The sequence below is a fragment of the Erythrolamprus reginae genome, chromosome Z, assembly GCF_031021105.1.
Source record: "Erythrolamprus reginae isolate rEryReg1 chromosome Z, rEryReg1.hap1, whole genome shotgun sequence".
Classification (NCBI taxonomy): Eukaryota; Metazoa; Chordata; class Lepidosauria; order Squamata; family Dipsadidae; genus Erythrolamprus; species Erythrolamprus reginae.
The window spans coordinates 88,791,617-88,809,228 of record NC_091963.1 but is presented as its reverse complement, the minus strand read 5'-3'; the positions used below and the strand labels follow the sequence as shown (position 1 = coordinate 88,809,228).

The following is a 17,612-nucleotide window of genomic DNA, read 5'->3' as shown; positions in this document are numbered from 1 at the left end:
TAGGTCTATGGAGATTTTCAAGCACTCAGGTCATGTCCCAAATATAATTTACCAAAAGGCAACTGGATCCTCTTGGGGGGTTTTTCTTTGTTTGAAAACATTTTGATTTCCAAGAATCTTCTTCAGTTCTGTTAGTATTCTGGACAAATAGCTGGGTTGGTAATATATAAACAAGCCAATAATTTATGGTTATATGGATTAATGTGATATAGAAACGTAGAAACATTGAAGTCTGACGGCAGAAAAAGACCTCATGGTCCATCTAGTCTGCTCTCATACTATTTCCTGTATTTTATCTTTATGTTTATCCCAGGCATGTTTAAATTCAGTTACTGTGGATTTATCTACCACATCTGCTGGAAGTTTGTTCAAGGATCTACTACTCTTTCAGTAAAATAATATTTTCTCATGTTGCTTTTGATCTTTCCCCCAACTAACTTCAGATTGTGTCCCCTTGTTCTTATGTTCACTTTCCTATTAAAAACACTTCCCTCCGGGACCTTATTTAACCCTTTAACATATTTAAATGTTTCGATCATGTCCCCCCTTTTCCTTCTGTCCTCCAGACTATACAGATTGAGTTCATTAAGTCTTTCCTGATACGTTTTATGCTTAAGACCTTCGACCATTCTTGTAGCCCGTCTTTGGACCCGTTCAATTTTGTCAATATCTTTTTGTAGGTGAGGTCTCCAGAACTGAACACAATATTCCAAATGTGGTCTCACCAGCGCTCTATAAAGCGGGATCACAATCTCCCTCTTCCTGCTTGTTATACCTCTAGCTATGCAGCCAATCATCCTACTTGCTTTCCCTACCGCCTGACTGCACTCTTCCCCCATTTTGAGACTGTCAGAAACCACTACCCCTAAATCTTTTTCTTCTGAAGTTTTTGCTAAAACAGAACTGCCAATACAACACTCAGATTGAGGATTCCTTTTCCCCAAGGGCATTATTTTACATTTGGAAACATTAAACTGCAGTTTCCATTACTTTGACCATTTATCTAGTAAAGCTAAATCATTTACCATATTACAGACGTCTCCAGGAATATCAACCCTATTGCACACTTTAGAGTCATTGGCAAATAGGCAAACCTTCCCTACCAAACCTTCCCCTATGTCACTCACAAACATATTAAAAAGAATAGAACCCAGAACAGACCCTTGTGGCATACCGCTTGTAACCTGTCTCTGCTCAGAATACTCGCCATTAACAATAACTGACTGATGTCTATGCTTCAGCCAGTGCAAATCCATTGAACTATCCAGGGATTAAGTACAATCTTCACTAATTTATCTATCAGCTCTTTATGTGGAACCGTATCAAAGGCTTTGCTGAAGTCCAGATAGGCAATATCCATGGCACCACCTTGATCCAACACTTTGTGACATAGTCAAAGAAATCAATGAGATTAGTCTGACATGATTTGCCTTCAGTAAAGCCATGCTGATTTGGGTCCAATAAGTTATTGTTTTTTAGGTGCTGATTTATCCTCTTTTTGAGTAGAGTCTCCATCATTTTAACTATAACTGATCTCAAGCTAACTGGCCTGTAGTTACCAGCTTCTTCTCTACTGCCCTTTTTGTGGATAGGCACAACACTGGCCATTCTCCAATCCTCAGGAACATCTCCTGTTAACAGGGATTGGTTAAACAAATCAGTCAGGGGGGTAGCAAATGACAGATCTGGGTGGATGCCATCTGGACCCATTGCCTTATTTATCTTTAATCGTTTAAGTTCTTCTAAGACATCAGCTTCTAAGATCACTGGAGATGAATCCATACAGCTGGAAGCAATGCTATATCCCTCTATAGTATTATTTTGTAAGGTGTCTTTTGAGAAAACTGAACAGAAGTAGCTATTGAAATGGTCAGCGATCTCCTTATTCCCATTAATGAATGTATTATTCCCGGTACTAAGCTTCGTGATGCTGCAGTTTTTCTTCTTTCTATCACTAATACAGTGGTACCTCAAGATACGAACCCCTCGTCTTATGAACAACTCGTGATACGAACCCGGGGTTCAGAAAAATTTTGCCTCTTCTTACGAACTTTTTTCGAGTTACGAACCGGCGTTCGGAGACTGCTGGAAAGCCGCGCGGCTGTTTTAAAAGGTGACAGCCGGGCGGCGGGGCTTCCCAGCAGCCTCCCAAATGCCGGTTCGTAACTCGAAAAAAGTTCGTAAGAAGAGGCAAAATTTTTCTGAACCCCGGGTTCGGTTCGGGAGGTTGCTGGGAAGCCCCCCAGCCCTGCTGTCACCTTTTAAAACAGCCGCGCGGCTTCCCAGCAGACGCCGAACGCGGAAGTTCGGGTTTGGCGTTCGGTTTCGGGAAGCTGCTGGGAAGCCGCGCGGCTGTTTTAAAAGGTGACAGCCGGCCTGGGGGGCTTCCCAGCAACCTCCCGAACCCCGAACTTTTGCCGAACTTCCGGGTTCGGGGTTCGGGAGGTTGCTGGGAAGCCCCCCAGGCCGGCTGTCACCTTTTACAACAGCCGCGCGGCTTCCCAGCAGCTTCCCGAAGCCGAACGGCAAACCCGAACTTCCGCGTCTGCTGGGAAGCCGCGCGGCTGTTTTAAAAGGTGACAGCAGGGCTGGGGGGCTTCCCAGCAACCTCCCGAACCCCGAACTTTTGCCGAACTTCCGGGTTCGGGGTTCGGGAGGTTGCTGGGAAGCCCCCCAGGCCGGCTGTCACCTTTTAAAACAGCCGCGCGGCTTCCCAGCAGTCGCCGAACGCCGAACGCGGAAGTTCGGGTTTGGCGTTCGGCTTCGGGAAGCTGCTGGGAAGCCGCGCGGCTGTTTTAAAAGGTGACAGCCGGCCTGGGGGGCTTCCCAGCAACCTCCCAAACCCCGAACTTTTGCCGAACTTCCGGGTTCGGGGTTCGGGAGGTTGCTGGGAAGCCCCCCAGCCCGGCTGTCACCTTTTAAAATAGGCGCGCGGCTTCCCAGCAGTCGCCGAACGCCGTTTTTTGGCGGGGGGGTTTTTTGGTTGCACAGATTAATTGACTTTACATTGTTTCCTATGGGAAACAATGTTTCGTCTTACGAACCTTTCGTCTTACGAACCTCCCCCTGGAACCAATTAGGTTCGTAAGACAAGGTATGACTGTATATCTGAAGAAGGTTTTATCCCCCTTCTTTACAGATTTGGCAATTTCTTCCTCTTTTGAGGCTTTAGCAGCATATATTATCTGTTTCACCTCCTTCTGTCTCATTTTATACACCTCTCTATCAGCTATACTTCCAAACTCTTTATACCTCCTATAGGCAGCCTTTTTTTCACTGACTATAGCCCTTACATCATTGCTAAACCATAGCGGTTTCTTCTTCATATAGCTCTAAAATATATGCTATGTTCCGATTGTCTGTAATACTGCAAGTTGCCATAAGATGGAACTAGAGATCATGGCTTATTTCTCTCTGATTCTTTTAGACTTGCTAGTAATCTGTGTGTTATGCTCTGATTTTCTGATGTGTTTGTAAACTGGTAAGAAGATTGTTATATTTATAGATAATTGACTGATTTGAACATGTGTGTCCTGGAATGTTTAGTTGGACTGTGCTATTTCTTAAAGTAAACACTATATGCACTCTTAATGTATCTGTGTGTGTGACTGGATAATTATTTATAATTATCTGCACACACCTTAACAAGTTCTAATTTCAATTGATCCAGATTGCATCAATCTGACTATGTCAGATTTTCTTCATTCAAAAAGATGCCTTTTTTTGCAATGATTTTACAGGATCAGAATTACATTATTAATTACAGGAATTTCCCATTCCATGATTGACTGTTTACTTAAATTACTTCATTGTGTTTCCTGGCATTTATTTGTATCATTGAAGAAGTTGGTACTTCCTGATCTCGGTAAAATAAAAATGGTATTACAGGTAGTGTTGGGCGAACCCAACAAAGTTCGGGTTCGGCGGGTTCGGCCGAACTTGGCGGCAGAGTTCGGGTAAGTTCCCCGAACCTGAACCCGAACCAAATTTGCCTAGTGCAAAATATTTCAGCTTTTCCCAAGGTGACACCCCTTGGAAGGAACATGCATTTAAGCTCTCAGAAACCATATGGCCAGCTGCGCAGTTATACAATTGACAGGATTCAAACACAGAACATGCACAAATATTTCCATAAAAATAAACCTGGATATCTCAGATTTTCCCAAGGTGACACCCCTTGGAAGGAACATGCATTTAGGCTCTCAGAAACCATATGAGCCAAAAATAATTTTATTGATGGGCACCTCCAGTTATACCATTGACAGGATTTGAACACAGAACATACACAAATATTTCCATAAAAATAAACCTGAATATATACATACATACATACATACATACATACATACATACATACATACATGAATTTTACAGCTGTTGGGGGATGAGAGGTGGTGGTGGTAGCAAACACTCTAACCACTCACTCAGGTGGTGGTACAGCCAAGTCCTGTGGGATCCAAGCCTGGTTCATTTTAATGAATGTAAGTATGTCCACGTTGTCTGTGGATAGGTGGATCCTTTTGTCAGTGATGACCCCTCCTGCGGTGCTAAACACACGCTTGGACAGGGCACTTGCCGCAGGGCAGGCCAGCACTTCCAGGGCATAAGGGCAAGCTCCATGTCCAGGGCATAAGGGCCCCGTGTCCAATTTACCTACCCAAAAATTGAAGGGGGTGAAGGCATCACTAAGTACCATGAAATGCATGGACAGGTAGTTGTCCACCATGCGTGTCACATTCTGCTTTCTGGTATTATGGGCCATCACATCCGATGATGGGGGATATGTGGGACGATGGAATAGGTTTTCCCACATTGTGGCCATGTTCATCCTCCCCTGTGAGGTGCTGCCAGTGCCCCTGCTGCGTTGGCGACTGCGTCCTCCTCCTACTCCATGTGCCACCACTGAGCCCTCCAATTTCCGTGGGAACTCTGCCACTAGTGCGTCCATGAACGCACGCTTGTACTCTCTCATTTTGCACTCCCGCTCAAGTGCTGGAATCAAGGAGGTGATGTTGTCCTTATAATGGGAATCCAGCAAGGTGGCCACCCAGTAACTGGCAGAGATGATGATGCGGGCTACCCTGGTGTCATTGCGCAGGCACTGGAGCTTGTAGTGGCTCATGTGAGCCAGGCTGCCCTGAGTCAAGGAGAGGTTATCAGTAACAGGTCTCTCCTCCTCTTCCTCCTGCTCCTCCCTCCAGCCATGCTCCATTGATGCCCGTGAGCTGCACTGGGGGCCGCCCTGCTGCAAGTCCTCCTCCCCCAAAACTACGCTGGCTGGACAGCGGAGTACCTGGCTGCTGTCCGCCCAGCCACCCACCCTGCGAGCCATGGATGCGCCCCCCTGCTTCCTGGGAAAATGGACCCTCCTTCTCCTCTGCTTCCTCCTGTGCCGCATCCTCCGTTATGGCCTGAAGGGTTTTTTCCAGTAGGCAAAGGATGGGGATGGTAGCACTGACGATGGCATTATCAGCGCTGACCAAATCAGTGGCATACTGGAAGCACTGCAGCATAGCACAAATGTCCCTCATGGAGGCCCAGTCATTGGTGGTAAAGTTGGTCTGCACTTCTACTCACCCAGGCGTTTTGAAGCTGGAACTACACTATTGCCTGCTGCTGCTCACACACCCATTCAAGCACATGCAGCATGGTTAGCAAAACGCAGATGAGGTGGTGGGTGGGAAGGCCAAAGTTCCTCTGCAGGGAAGATAGGCGAGCAGCAGCAGGGTGGGAACAGCAAAAGTGCACGCACACCACATACATTGTATTCAGCAGTGCCGATGTGCCTGGATAATGGGCCAGGAACTTCTGCACCACCAAGTTGAGCACATGCACCAGGCAAGGGATGTGCATCAACCCCGCTCGGCCCAAGTCGGAGGTTGCTGCACTGCGCTTACTGGATGTGGAGAGTGAAGTAGGAGGAGGAGGAAACAGGAGGCACCGACTGATGTCCAGCAATCCTGGGTGGTAGAAAGATATGCGCTAAATTGCTTCCAGCCTCATTCCCAGCCGCCACTACATTCACCTAGTGGGCAGTGAGAGAGATGTACCGGCCCTGGCCATGTTTACTGGTCCATGTATCGGTGGTCATGTGAAAGCGGGAACTGACAGCCTTGCGCAGTGCACACCTAACTTTCTCCACTACATGTTGGTGCAGGGCAGGGATGGTCTGGAGTGAAAAGTAGTAGCAGCTGGGAATGATGTATTGTGGGACAGCCACTTCCATAAAATTTTTGAAAATTCCTGTCTCCACCAAGCGGTAGGGGAGTATTTCAAATGCCAGCAGCTTTGAAATGCTGGCATTCAGGGCCTGGGCTCGTGGGTGAGATGGGCCGAACATCCGCTTTCTCTCCAAAGTTTGAGGGATGGACAGCTGAAAGCTTCCCTGGGACGGTATAGATAGGCTTGGTGATGGTGGTGGTGGTGGAGGTGGTGTTGGTGGTGATCCTACATTGTCCCTTTGGGGAGAGACAGGTGGCCTTGTTGTTGGGGAGGTAGTGGCAGGGGCTGAGGCATCCTGGGCAGAAGAGGAAGACCCAGGCGTTTGAATACTTTGAAGGTATTGCTGCCAACGAAGCTCATGTTTTGTATTCAGGTACCTGGTCAGGCAGGTGGTGCTGAGATTGTTAACACCTCTCCCTCGCTTCAGGGACTGGTGGCAGAGTGTGCAAATGACCTTTGTCTTGTCATCTGTAAACTGCTTGAAAAATGCCATGCTGGTGAGGTTCTTTGTGGCACATGTGGCGCCCTCGGTCCCTGGCCACGGTGGGCAGTAGTACCAGCAGACTGAGCGCTGAGGGTTTGCACCCTTCTCCCTCTTCTGCTGACTGCCTGGGACTGTGGGACCACTACAGCGTCTTCCTCCTCTGAACTCTGCCAGCCTTCGGTCCATGTGGGATCTAGCACCTCGTCATCACCCCTGGCATCTTCTTCCACCCACTCCTCCCCGCTAGCCTCCCTCTCAGCCTCAACATTGCTGTAAGCGGCAGGAGCGGGGATTTGGGTCTCATCATCCTCCATCGTGGTCTTCCCTGATGATGCCCTGGACACTTCCTCATTCTCCAGCAGAAGCTCTTGGCTATCCAGAAGCCCAAGGTCTGCAACTGGGGATGGGGCAGGTGGACGGCCCATGGCATCCCAGTTAGAAGTGTCATCGAAGAGCATTAAATACTCCACTGCTTCTGGCTAAGATGGCCTTGCTGCTTTGAAGGGGGATGATTACGAGGGCTCTGAACTCGCAGCTGAAGTATCGTGTGTAGAAGGCAATACCACAGAACTAGTAGCTGCTGCATGCCATATTATCTCCAACTTCTTCTTGCTCACCAGTCTGGAAGCAGTTTTGGGGCCTGCCAATATAGGCCCCAAACCCAGGTGCCCGCTTGCACCAGAGATAGGGGTTTGAGACGCAGATGTTACACGCCCTCTCCCTGCCCATGCAGCACCAGCTCCATTACCACCACCAGCAGCACCGCCACGGCCCTTTTTCACGGCTTTCTTCATGGATGAAGCCCTGCAGTGACACTGGCCCAAGAAAATTGGGAACACAAAAAGGTGCGGCATTCAGGTGGACCTAGAATTGAAAAATTAAATGCCCTGTAAAAATTAAATGCCCAGACAGCAGCAGAGCCCTTGTATTAGGCAGGAAAACAGTAAATTCACAGATACAGGAAGTGGCCCCGTGTTTGACCCAAAATTAAATTGACAGAGAGCACTAGTGGCTTTTAATTAGATAGAAAAATGAGATGCAGAGAAAGGAAGTGGCCCCTGTTTGACCCAAAATTAAACTGACAGAGAGCACTAGTGGCTTTTTATTAGATAGAAAAAGGAAATGAAGAGAAAGAAATTGGCCCTGTGGTTGACCCAAAATTACAAGTGCCAGAGGTCAGTAGCAGCAATACAAGACTGACCGCCCTGTTTTAATTACTGGAAACCCTGATTTATCATGTCTACAGTAACTTTTTCAACCCAATCTGCACGTAGGACAAGTCTATCGTTGACCCAGAGGTCAGTAGCAGCAATGCAAGACTGACAGGCCCCTTTTAAACTCTGGACTGCCTAGATCTATCACTGCTACGTGAATCTTTCCCACAATTTTTTTTTTAAAAAAATCCACACATACCACAACTATGCAAGTTTGGTTCCCCTTTCAGTGGCAGCCAGCAGATGCAGGGAGACAGGCCCTCAAAAAGTCTTTTTTGTATTGTTCTTTTTTTGCCTTGGCTTGATGGCTAGATGGCTGTGCCTGCAGGAACAAATTGGCACACTTGAAAACTGCAACTTGGGCACAGAAGAACTGCCCACACAAGTATTGTTCTTTTTTTTGCCTTGGCTTGATGGCTAGGTGGCTGTGCCCACAAGAACAAATTGGCACACCTAAGAACTGCAACTTGGGCACAGAAGAACTGCCCCCTGCCCACACAAGTATTGTTCTTTTTTTGCCTTGGCTTAGTTGGCTGTGCCCACAGGAACAAATTGGCACACTTGAGAACTGTAACTTGGGCACAGAAGAACTGCCCCCTGACCACACAGGTCTTTAGCTTTCTTTGCCTTGGCTGGATGGTCAGCTGTATGTGACCACAGGAACAAATTGGCACACTTGAGAAATGCCCCTCGGGTACAGAAGAACTGCCCTCTGCCCACACAAGTTTTGTTCTTTCTTTACCTTGGATGCCTAGCTGCTCTGACATTTTGAAGACAATTGCACAGTGGAGAAATCTCCCTTTCAGTGGCAGCAGCCACCAGATGCAGCCTAGGTGATCTTAGAAATCTCCCCAACCTATCTCTCCTTGTCAGCAGCAGCAACAGCACTGTCCCTAACTAACTAATAGCTCTATTAATGGCGATGGACCGCATGGTCCTGCCTTTTATACAGGCAGGTCAGGTTTCCCTCCGGATCAACCTCAGCCATGCGTCCGGCTGGCCAATCACTGGTCAGCCGGACGCATGGCCAATCACAGCCGGTCCTTGCATTTCCTGCTTACAACAAGGCTGTTGATTGGGGCATCGCGGAGTTCGTTCGAATGCCAAACCTGAACATGGACTTTTTAAAAAGTTCAGGTTTGGCATGCCGAACACCGCAAAGTTCGGTACGAACCCGAACTATGCAAGTTCGGTTCGCCCAATACTAATTGCAGGAGTACTGAAAATAGAGTGGAATTATTGGTAAGGATAAGATAGCTGAAAATAAGACTCCAATATGGTTGCAAAATAGTTCAGGAATGGGTTGCTACAGTCTAATCTATCTAGTTACTGAGTACAGTAGTACCTCTAGATACGAGCTGCTCCACATGCGAGTATTCCAAGTTACGAGCCACAACGGGAGCGAAATTTCTTTTCGAGACCCGAGCTCAAATTCGGAATACGAGCCAAGCTTCCACTAGGTGGCGCAAGAATCCTTGCTTCTGGTTATCTCGGAGGGGAAAAACAAAGTCTAAAGCAGTGATGGCGAACCTATGACACGCGTGTCAGCACTGACACGCGGAGCCATTTTAGGTGACACGCCGGAGAAACAGGGAGCTTAGAGTGGTGAAGATGCAAATCTCCCCGCTTTCCAATTTCCCACCGACTGCAAGTACAGCAACTGCAATTATTATTATTATTTTTCCTCTCCCCTTAATTTTGTTTTGCACCAATTTTTAAAAAAATTGCGCCGGTTGCAATTTTAATTTCACTCCCAGGGCTATTTACCCGGGGTCCTACTTTGCTTACATTAAACTGCTCATCCCATATCGCTCCGCCAGGAAATCTACTCCAACCTCCCCTCCCCTCCTTCGCTTCTTTCCCTCCACGAGCAGCGCATGGTGTCTTCTCACCTTGGGTCGATCGCATCGGGGAGGGCTGAATAACTTAATTGCCGTTTCTCTTATAGCTGTTACAGGTAAACCCTTACCGGGTTATTCATTTGTAATTAAAAATAATCATGCCGGGCTCGCAAAAAAGAGTGGAAAAAAAAAAACCCTGCGTGGACGTCTTTGGCGGCTCATAACTAGATTTTCACAACCCCCCCCCCCCACCCCCCTTGATAAGCTTTTTCTTGAGTCTGAACAGTTTGGGCTTTGGGGGGTTCACCAAAGAGAAAAGTGAAAGAGAGGGAGAGAGGGAGAGAGGAAGGAAGGGTTAAATATAAAGGGAGAGAGGGAGGGGAAGAGGGGAAGGATGAGGGGTTATTATTAATCTGTAATTTAAAAAAATCATGCCGGGCTCGCAAAAAAGAGTCTTTAAAAAAAAAAACCTGCGTAGACGTCGCGCCATTTGCACCCCCCACCGCGGAGAGAAAGCATTTGGCATCGGCACCGCCAACTACCCCCCTCCACCAGCAGCAAAAGCCTGAACGACGGAGCCGAAAAGCAAACGGTGCACCCCCCCCAGAAGCAGCAAAAGGCTAAGCGGCGGGGCGCTCCGTCGTTCAGGCTTTTGCTGTTAGTGGAGGGGAAGGCGCCAAAGGCAAACGGCGTGCCCCGCCGCTTAGGCTTTTGCTGCTTCTGGGGGGGTGCACCGTTTGCCTTTGGCGCCTTCCCCTCCACCAGCAGCAAAAGCCTGAACGACGGAGCCGAAAAGCAAACGGTGCACCCCCCCAGAAGCAGCAAAAGCCTAAGCGGCGGGGCGCTCCGTCGTTCAGGCTTTTGCTGCTGGTGGAGGGGAAGGCGCCAAAGGCAAACGGTGCACCCCCCCAGAAGCAGCAAAAGCCTAAGCGGCGGGGCGCTCCGTCGTTCAGGCTTTTGCTGCTGGTGGAGGGGAAGGCGCCAAATAAACGGTGCACCCCCCCAGAAGCAGCAAAAGCCTAAGCGGCGGGGCACTCCGTCGTTCAGGCTTTTGCAGCTGGTGGAGGGGAAGGCGCCAAAGGCCGCTTAGGCTTTTGCTGCTTTCGGCTCCGTCGTTCAGGCTTTTGCTGCTGGTGGAGGGCGGGTTGGCGGTGCCGAAAGGCAAATGCTTTCCCTCCGCGGTTGGGGGTGCAGGGCAGGCGCAGTCAGCCCCAGGAGACAGAGGGAATGAGAGAAAGGAAAGAGAGAGAAAGGGAGGGAGAGAAGGAAAGAGAGATAGAAAGGATAGAGAGAAAGAGGGAATGAGGGAAAGGAAAGAGAGAAAGGGAGGGAGAGAAGGAAAGAGTGAGAGATAGAAAGGATAGAGAGAAAGGGAATGAGAGAAAGGAAAGAGAGAGAAAGGGAGGGAGAGAAGGAAAGAGAGATAGAAAGGATAGAGAGAAAGAGGGAATGAGGGAAAGGAAAGAGAGAAAGGGAGGGAGAGAAGGAAAGAGTGAGAGATAGAAAGGAGAGAGAGAAAGAGGGAATGAGAGAAAGGGAGGGAGAGAAGGAAAGAGTGAGAGATAGAAAGGATAGAGAGAAAGGGAATGAGAAAGGGAAGAGAGATGAGAGAGGAAGGAGGAGAGAGAAAGAGAGAGAGGAGGGGTAGCGAATTATGGATGTCAGAACTCACGCATGCGTAGTAGCGTGCGCCCACACTTTTTAAAAAATTTTAAAAGAACAAGAGAAAGCATGAGAGAGAAAGAACAAGAGAGAGAGAGAAAGAAAATAAGAGAATGAGAGAGAGAGAGAAGGAAGGCAAGAGAGAAAAAAGATAGCAAGAGAAAGCAAGACAGATAGGGAGAGAAAAGGAGAGCGAGAGAAATGAGAACAAAAAGGGGAGAAAAAAGGAGAAATGAGAAAATGATTGAGGCAGAGAATGAGAGGAGAGAGAAACAAAAGAGAGAGAGAGGTGATTTTTGAAGCATATGGTAAAAAGCATCCAAATAAAAAGAACCCACCCCCAGCCCACACCTGTTTTTGAAAAGAATAAAAGATAAAAAAAACCCAGCCCTCAACTGGTTTTGGAAATGGTTCGAATGTATACACACACACACATAAGGGGGGGAAAGAGACAGGGATGGAAAAAGAGGAGAAGTGAGAGGGAGAAGGAATGAGGGGAAAAGGGAGGAAGAGAGAGAAATGAGAAACATGAGAGAAAAGGGGGAAAGACAGGAGAAATACCCAGAAATGAGACAGTGGTATAAATTTGAGGAGGGATGATTGATGATTGACTGTATTTATAAGGGGATGTTACATGGGATTGTATATATGAGGGGGTTATGTATGTATGTATGTATGTATGTATGTATGTATGTATTTATTTATTTATTTATTTATTTATTTATTAGATTTGTGTCATTTTGGTTGGTGGTGTGCCCCAGGATTTTGTAAATGTAAAAAATGTGCCGCGGCTCAAAAAAGGTTGAAAATCACTGATTTAAAGCATATGGTAAAAGCACTTAAATAATAACAGAGAAAGAAAACCCCCAACCCTCACCTGTTTTTATTAATAGTTATGTTTTTGAATTTGCTGGTTGTTTTAGTTTTAATAGTAATAGAGTTTGGTTTTGTTTTATTATTAATTTCTTTTAATAAAAAAGAAGGGATTTATTATTTATTTATATTTATATTTATTTTTTGTTTGTTTATCTGTCTACCTACCTACCTACCTACCTATATATCTACCTACCTACCTACATACATACATACATACATACATACATACATACATATATATATATATATACTTCTATGCCGCCCAGTTTTTTTCTCAAGGTGACACACCACCCGAGTTATGCTCAGTTTTTTGGCGAATTTTGACACACCAAGCTCAAAAGGTTGCCCATCACTGGTCTAAAGCCATTTGTTCCAGATACGAGTTGTTCGACATACAGCTCCGTTCTGGAATGAATTAAACTCGTATCTAGAGGTACTACTGTATATGTTTTTCAGCCATTCCTCCTTGCCTCTCTGAGCATGCCCCAGTTTCCCAGTTTCTGCCCCAGTCAGATCTGAAACAGTTGTCTTGACAGTTTCATCTCTAGCAAAACCATTCCTGGACATCTGGATTTCTGGATTCAGGTTTATTCCTTTCAATTTGGCCATTTCAAATTAATCCTATTTTTAAAATAAATTAAATTAAATTAAAAGGACATTTACAAGCCACTAAGCCCTTTGAGGTTTTGGCTTGTTGCCACCACGCCCTGCTGACTCTGGCCTCGGACCATTAGTGTCTGTTCAGCTCTCTCCCAGGTGAAAGCTATCTCTGTAGCTGTAGTTGCCATTTCCAAGTGCTTGCTTGTCTGAAACGCCATTTTGGAGACATTTAAACTGAGAGAGGATATTTTTTCCACCGCACAACCCTTTGCCTCAGCTTCTTAAAGACTGTTGGCTGGATCCCTCCGTCCATTCCTCAGGCAGAGTGTGGCGTGCGTAGGCACTAAGCGAGGCGCTGTTCTACTCGGTGATGGTAAGAAACATAGAAACATAGAAGACTGAGGGCAGAAAAAGACCTCATGATCCATCTAGTCTGCCCTTATACTATTTTCTGTATTTTATCTTAGGATGGATATATGTTTAAATTCATGTTTAGGCATGTTTAAATTCAGTTACTGTGGCTTTACCAACCACGTCTGCTGGAAGTTTGTTCCAAGGATCTACTACTCTTTCAGTAAAATAATATTTTCTCTTGTTGCTTTTGATCTTTCCCCCAACTAACTTCAGATTATGTCCCCTTGTTCTTGTGTTCACTATGTTGCTCTCTCCTGGCACTAAGCAAGGTACTGTTCTGCTTAGTGACAGTTGCTCTCTCTTGGCACCTCCTTTCCTCCGGAGGCTCGCAGCTGACAGCTAGTGTTGCCACTTGATCGGGATATCTCAAGAACCCTTCTTAAGTGCCTTTGCCTTGGCCTGTGCTCATGCCTTATTCCAAGGCTGTGACTGCCATTTTGAGACCCTTAAGTGTCCTCTGTCTTGACCCTCTGCTCACACCTTACCTCAAGGTTGTGGTGGCCATTTGAATGCCTGTAGCTGCTTTGTCTTGGCCCTGTGCTCATGCCTTGCCTGCGGCCTCAATCCTAAGTAGATTTTCTCATCTCTCTATCTCTCAGGCCCTACCACAACCTAAACTTTCAACAGCAAGTCTATAGCTAGGGGTGGGATAGTCCTACTAGACCATCACCTTCTGGGTATTTGCCTTCAGCCATCAACCTATTGGGTGGTTGACCAGCCCCCTGACTTGGCTTCGGTCAGTAATATCAGCCTTGTCTCCAGCTCAGTGTTTGATTCTGCATATGATGGCCGATTGCTCCTATGATCAGAGCAGGCGGGGGCCTCTGTTCCCAGAAAGTCCTCAGAAAAATCACACAAGGGGGGGAAAGGGGTTCTCCCAAGTCAAAGGATAGGCCTCATCCAGCTATGGGCCAGTAGGCAGTTAGAGAGAATAGGCTCCTCTGCAGTGATTGTTCTGTATCTAATCCCTTCAGGCAGGAGCAGCCAGTAATTTCTTCACAGGCCTTGTCCCCAAAGGGTCTAGGACTTTCCACTTCCTCCGCTTGGCCATGTATGGTTGTGTTCCGCCCCCAGACATTGGGCGTTGCCTTTTCTCCTTGGCTGAATCAGCCCCAGCTCTTCATCCTAGCTCTTCTGTCCCAGCCCCTACCGTTCCAGCCCCTTCACCGAACGGGCCCAAAAGCCTATTCATCCCACAGAACACTTCACCGAAAACCAATCAGAGGCATGCCCTTCCCTCCCACCTCCCATGCTGGTTTTCTCTCACTTTTAAAGTCACACCGGACTATGTATCCAGCACAGGTTTCTCTCACTTTTAAAGCGTGTGTGTTTGCAGGCCCTTCCCTTCCCGCTGGTTTTCTCTCACTTTTAAAATCACGCCCAACCATGTATCCAGTGCAGGATCTCTCTAGGTGCCAAAGAGCCACATGTGGCTTGCGAGCCGTGTTTTGCTGAACCTTGGGTTGGCATTAGCCAAAATTGCTGGTTTGTAATTCATAATCTAAGCAAGAATATCCGAGAGAGAGAGAGCTGAACCGGAACAAAACAAAGTTGTCTTCCGCACTGAAGCATCATGTGGCTAAGCCTTAAATAGTTCAAGGGCATGGTCAGTTATTCTACAGATCTATTCACAAAGAAACCTCCTCCTGCTTAGCCACTTTTGCCTTTTAGCAGCCCTGCATGTTCTAGCATCAAGAAGAGGCTCCTGCTCTTCTCCTGAGTCAGTCACGTGCACCTCGGGAAGTGCAGAAGGCCCTGGTTGGCATTCAGCCTCTGACAGCAAATTCTCTCCGACCTCCTCGCTATCAAATTCGGGTGCCAGGTTCAGGGGCCTATGGTATCACACCAAAAATGTCTCTCGATCCTCAGGATCTGTGACCAGCTGTGCAGACATGGGCAGGCCAAACAGGGCCCTAAGAATTTATGTCAAGTGGTCAGCGCTTTGTCTCTCTTCAACACCTTTCAATGGGCACTAAATGGTCATCTTGACTATTGGTCACTGGATTATAGTGTGCCTCGCTAAAACATATCAAACACTGTCTCTCCCGGCTCCCAGTTGCATACTGCACACTCCACGAGAAGTGCAGCTACCACTGTTGCATGGACCACACAAGCCTCTCGGATAAATCTGCAAGGTGGCCTCTTCCCCTTTCATTAGACATTACAAATTTGAAATTCTTGCCTCAGTAGAGGCTTTCTTGGGAGGAGGGTTTTTGTAACAGGTTCACTTAGCCTTGGGGGATCCAGTCCCAATACCTACCCACCCTTAGGGATATTAGACTTTGGTATATCCCATTCCTGGACTATTTTGCAATCATCCTGGAGAAAGAGCATTGGCTTACCTGAATGCCTATTCTCAGTTGGTTGCACAATACTCTCGCCCTGCCTTACAGAATATTTGTGGGATCTGGAGCCACCTTGTCTCTAACATTATGTACAAGTCTTCAGCCTTCACTTTGTTGAAAACTGGAACATGCTCAGAGAGGCCAGAAGGAGTGGCTGAAAAACATAGACTCAATAATTAGTCAGGTCAGATTGTAGCAACTCATTCCTGGACTATTGTGCAACCAAGTGAGAATAGGCATTCAGGTAAGCCAACACCTTTTCTGTGAAGTGCAGTCCAGTGTGTGTGTGCGCACGCGTGTGTGTAGGTCTTGGCATATTCGGGTTTCTTCCCATGTAAGTTTCAGAGATTCCTGGTGATGTTTTGACGAGGTCTCACTCGTCATCTTCAGGCTGGTGCTTTCGACTCTGTAGTCTGGCGAACAAAGTCCAAACACAGAGAAAATTACTAATATTACAATACTAAAGTTCCAAGACAGTTTGGAAAACCTTTCCTTTTAATTAGGATCTGCAACAAGTATGTGAAAGTGTGAAGTTGAGATTAATTGTATATAGTTTTTAAATTGTTTTAAAATCACCTTCATTCAAATCTATTATATGCTCCCCTTTTCTCTTAATTTCACAACACAATATTCCTATTTTCAATACATTTTCTATCCACAATCCATTAGAATCTTAAATCAATTTAATAGAATAACAGTTGGAAGGGACCTTGAAGGTCTTCTAGTCCAAACTTTCTTAGACAGGAGAATATTGTGTTAATTTCACAACACAATATTCCTATTTTCAATATATTTTCTATCCACAATCCATTAGAATCTTAAATCAATTTAATAGAATAACAGTTGGAAGAGACCTTGAAGGTCTTCTAGTCCAAACCTTCTTAGACAGGAGACCCTATACCATTTCAGACAAATGGTTATACGATATCTTTTTTTAAAAGCTTCCATTGTTGTAGCATTTATAACTTTTGGAGGCAAGTTCTTCTACTGATTAATTGTTATAACTGTCAGGAAATTTTTCCTTAATTCTAGGTTGCTACTCTCCATTAATTTCCCACCCATTGCTTCTTGTCCTGCCCTCAGGTGCTTTGAAGAATAGATTTGTGGCTTTGGAACACTGCTATTATGTCATCCCTTAGTCCCTTTCATCAGACTTAATACAGAGAGAGAGAAGGAAGGGAAGGAAGGAATCTTAGTTGTACTTGTGATATGGCATTAAGGGGAAAAAAAATTTCTTTTATTGGTTCATTTCATATACAGTGGTCCCTCGATTTTCGCGATCTCAATCTTCGCGAAACGCTATATCGTGATTTTTCAAAAAATAATACATTAAAAATACGTGCACGGGTTTTTTTCTATACCACGGTTATTTTAACCGCCCTCTTTTGCAGTACAGTATATAAAGTGCCAAGGGGCTCCAAGGAGAAGGCGTGAGCCGTCGCGACCACTCCTACCTTCGGGCAAGGTGGGAGCAGCCTGGGCTCTGGGACGTCGCAAGGGCAGCGCAGTGGCCATTCGGTTTGGCGCAAGGGAGCGAAGGAGAAAGGCAGGCGGCATGCTGGGCGTGAGGGTCCGGCTGGCTGGAAGGGAGCCTCCCCCTGACCCTCCTCCCCCCCAAAGTTTTGCAGAGCAGCTGTTGCGCTGGTGGCAATGTGGCTGCTCCTGGGCTCAGCGGGTGAGTGGGAGCTGGACGAAGGGGAGCAGAGGCGGGCGAGGACAGCTGCCCGCTCCAGCGGAGAAGAGGCGTGAGCTTCTGCTCCCACTGGAAAGTTCACCAGGAGCTCCCATTTCTCCTTCAGGAGCCGCTCCGTCACGTCGCGTTCCAGGGGCGACTCGAGCGCCCAGAATGCGGCGCTGCCCAGCAACAGGTAGCTCAGGTAGAGGAGGGGGCGGGCGGGCGGTAGCGGCGAGGGCGCCGGAGGCACTGGGGGGGGCAGCCAAAAATGGTGTTTTT

At 46.9% G+C, this 17,612-nt stretch overlaps 1 protein-coding gene across 4 annotated transcripts in view; it reads left to right on the top strand.

Moving 5' to 3' along the window:
- The window catches only part of TRIP13 (thyroid hormone receptor interactor 13), an 84,229-nt gene that overhangs the window by 23,692 nt on the left and 42,925 nt on the right, over positions 1-17,612 (top strand). The gene's annotated exons all lie outside the window — the stretch shown is intronic.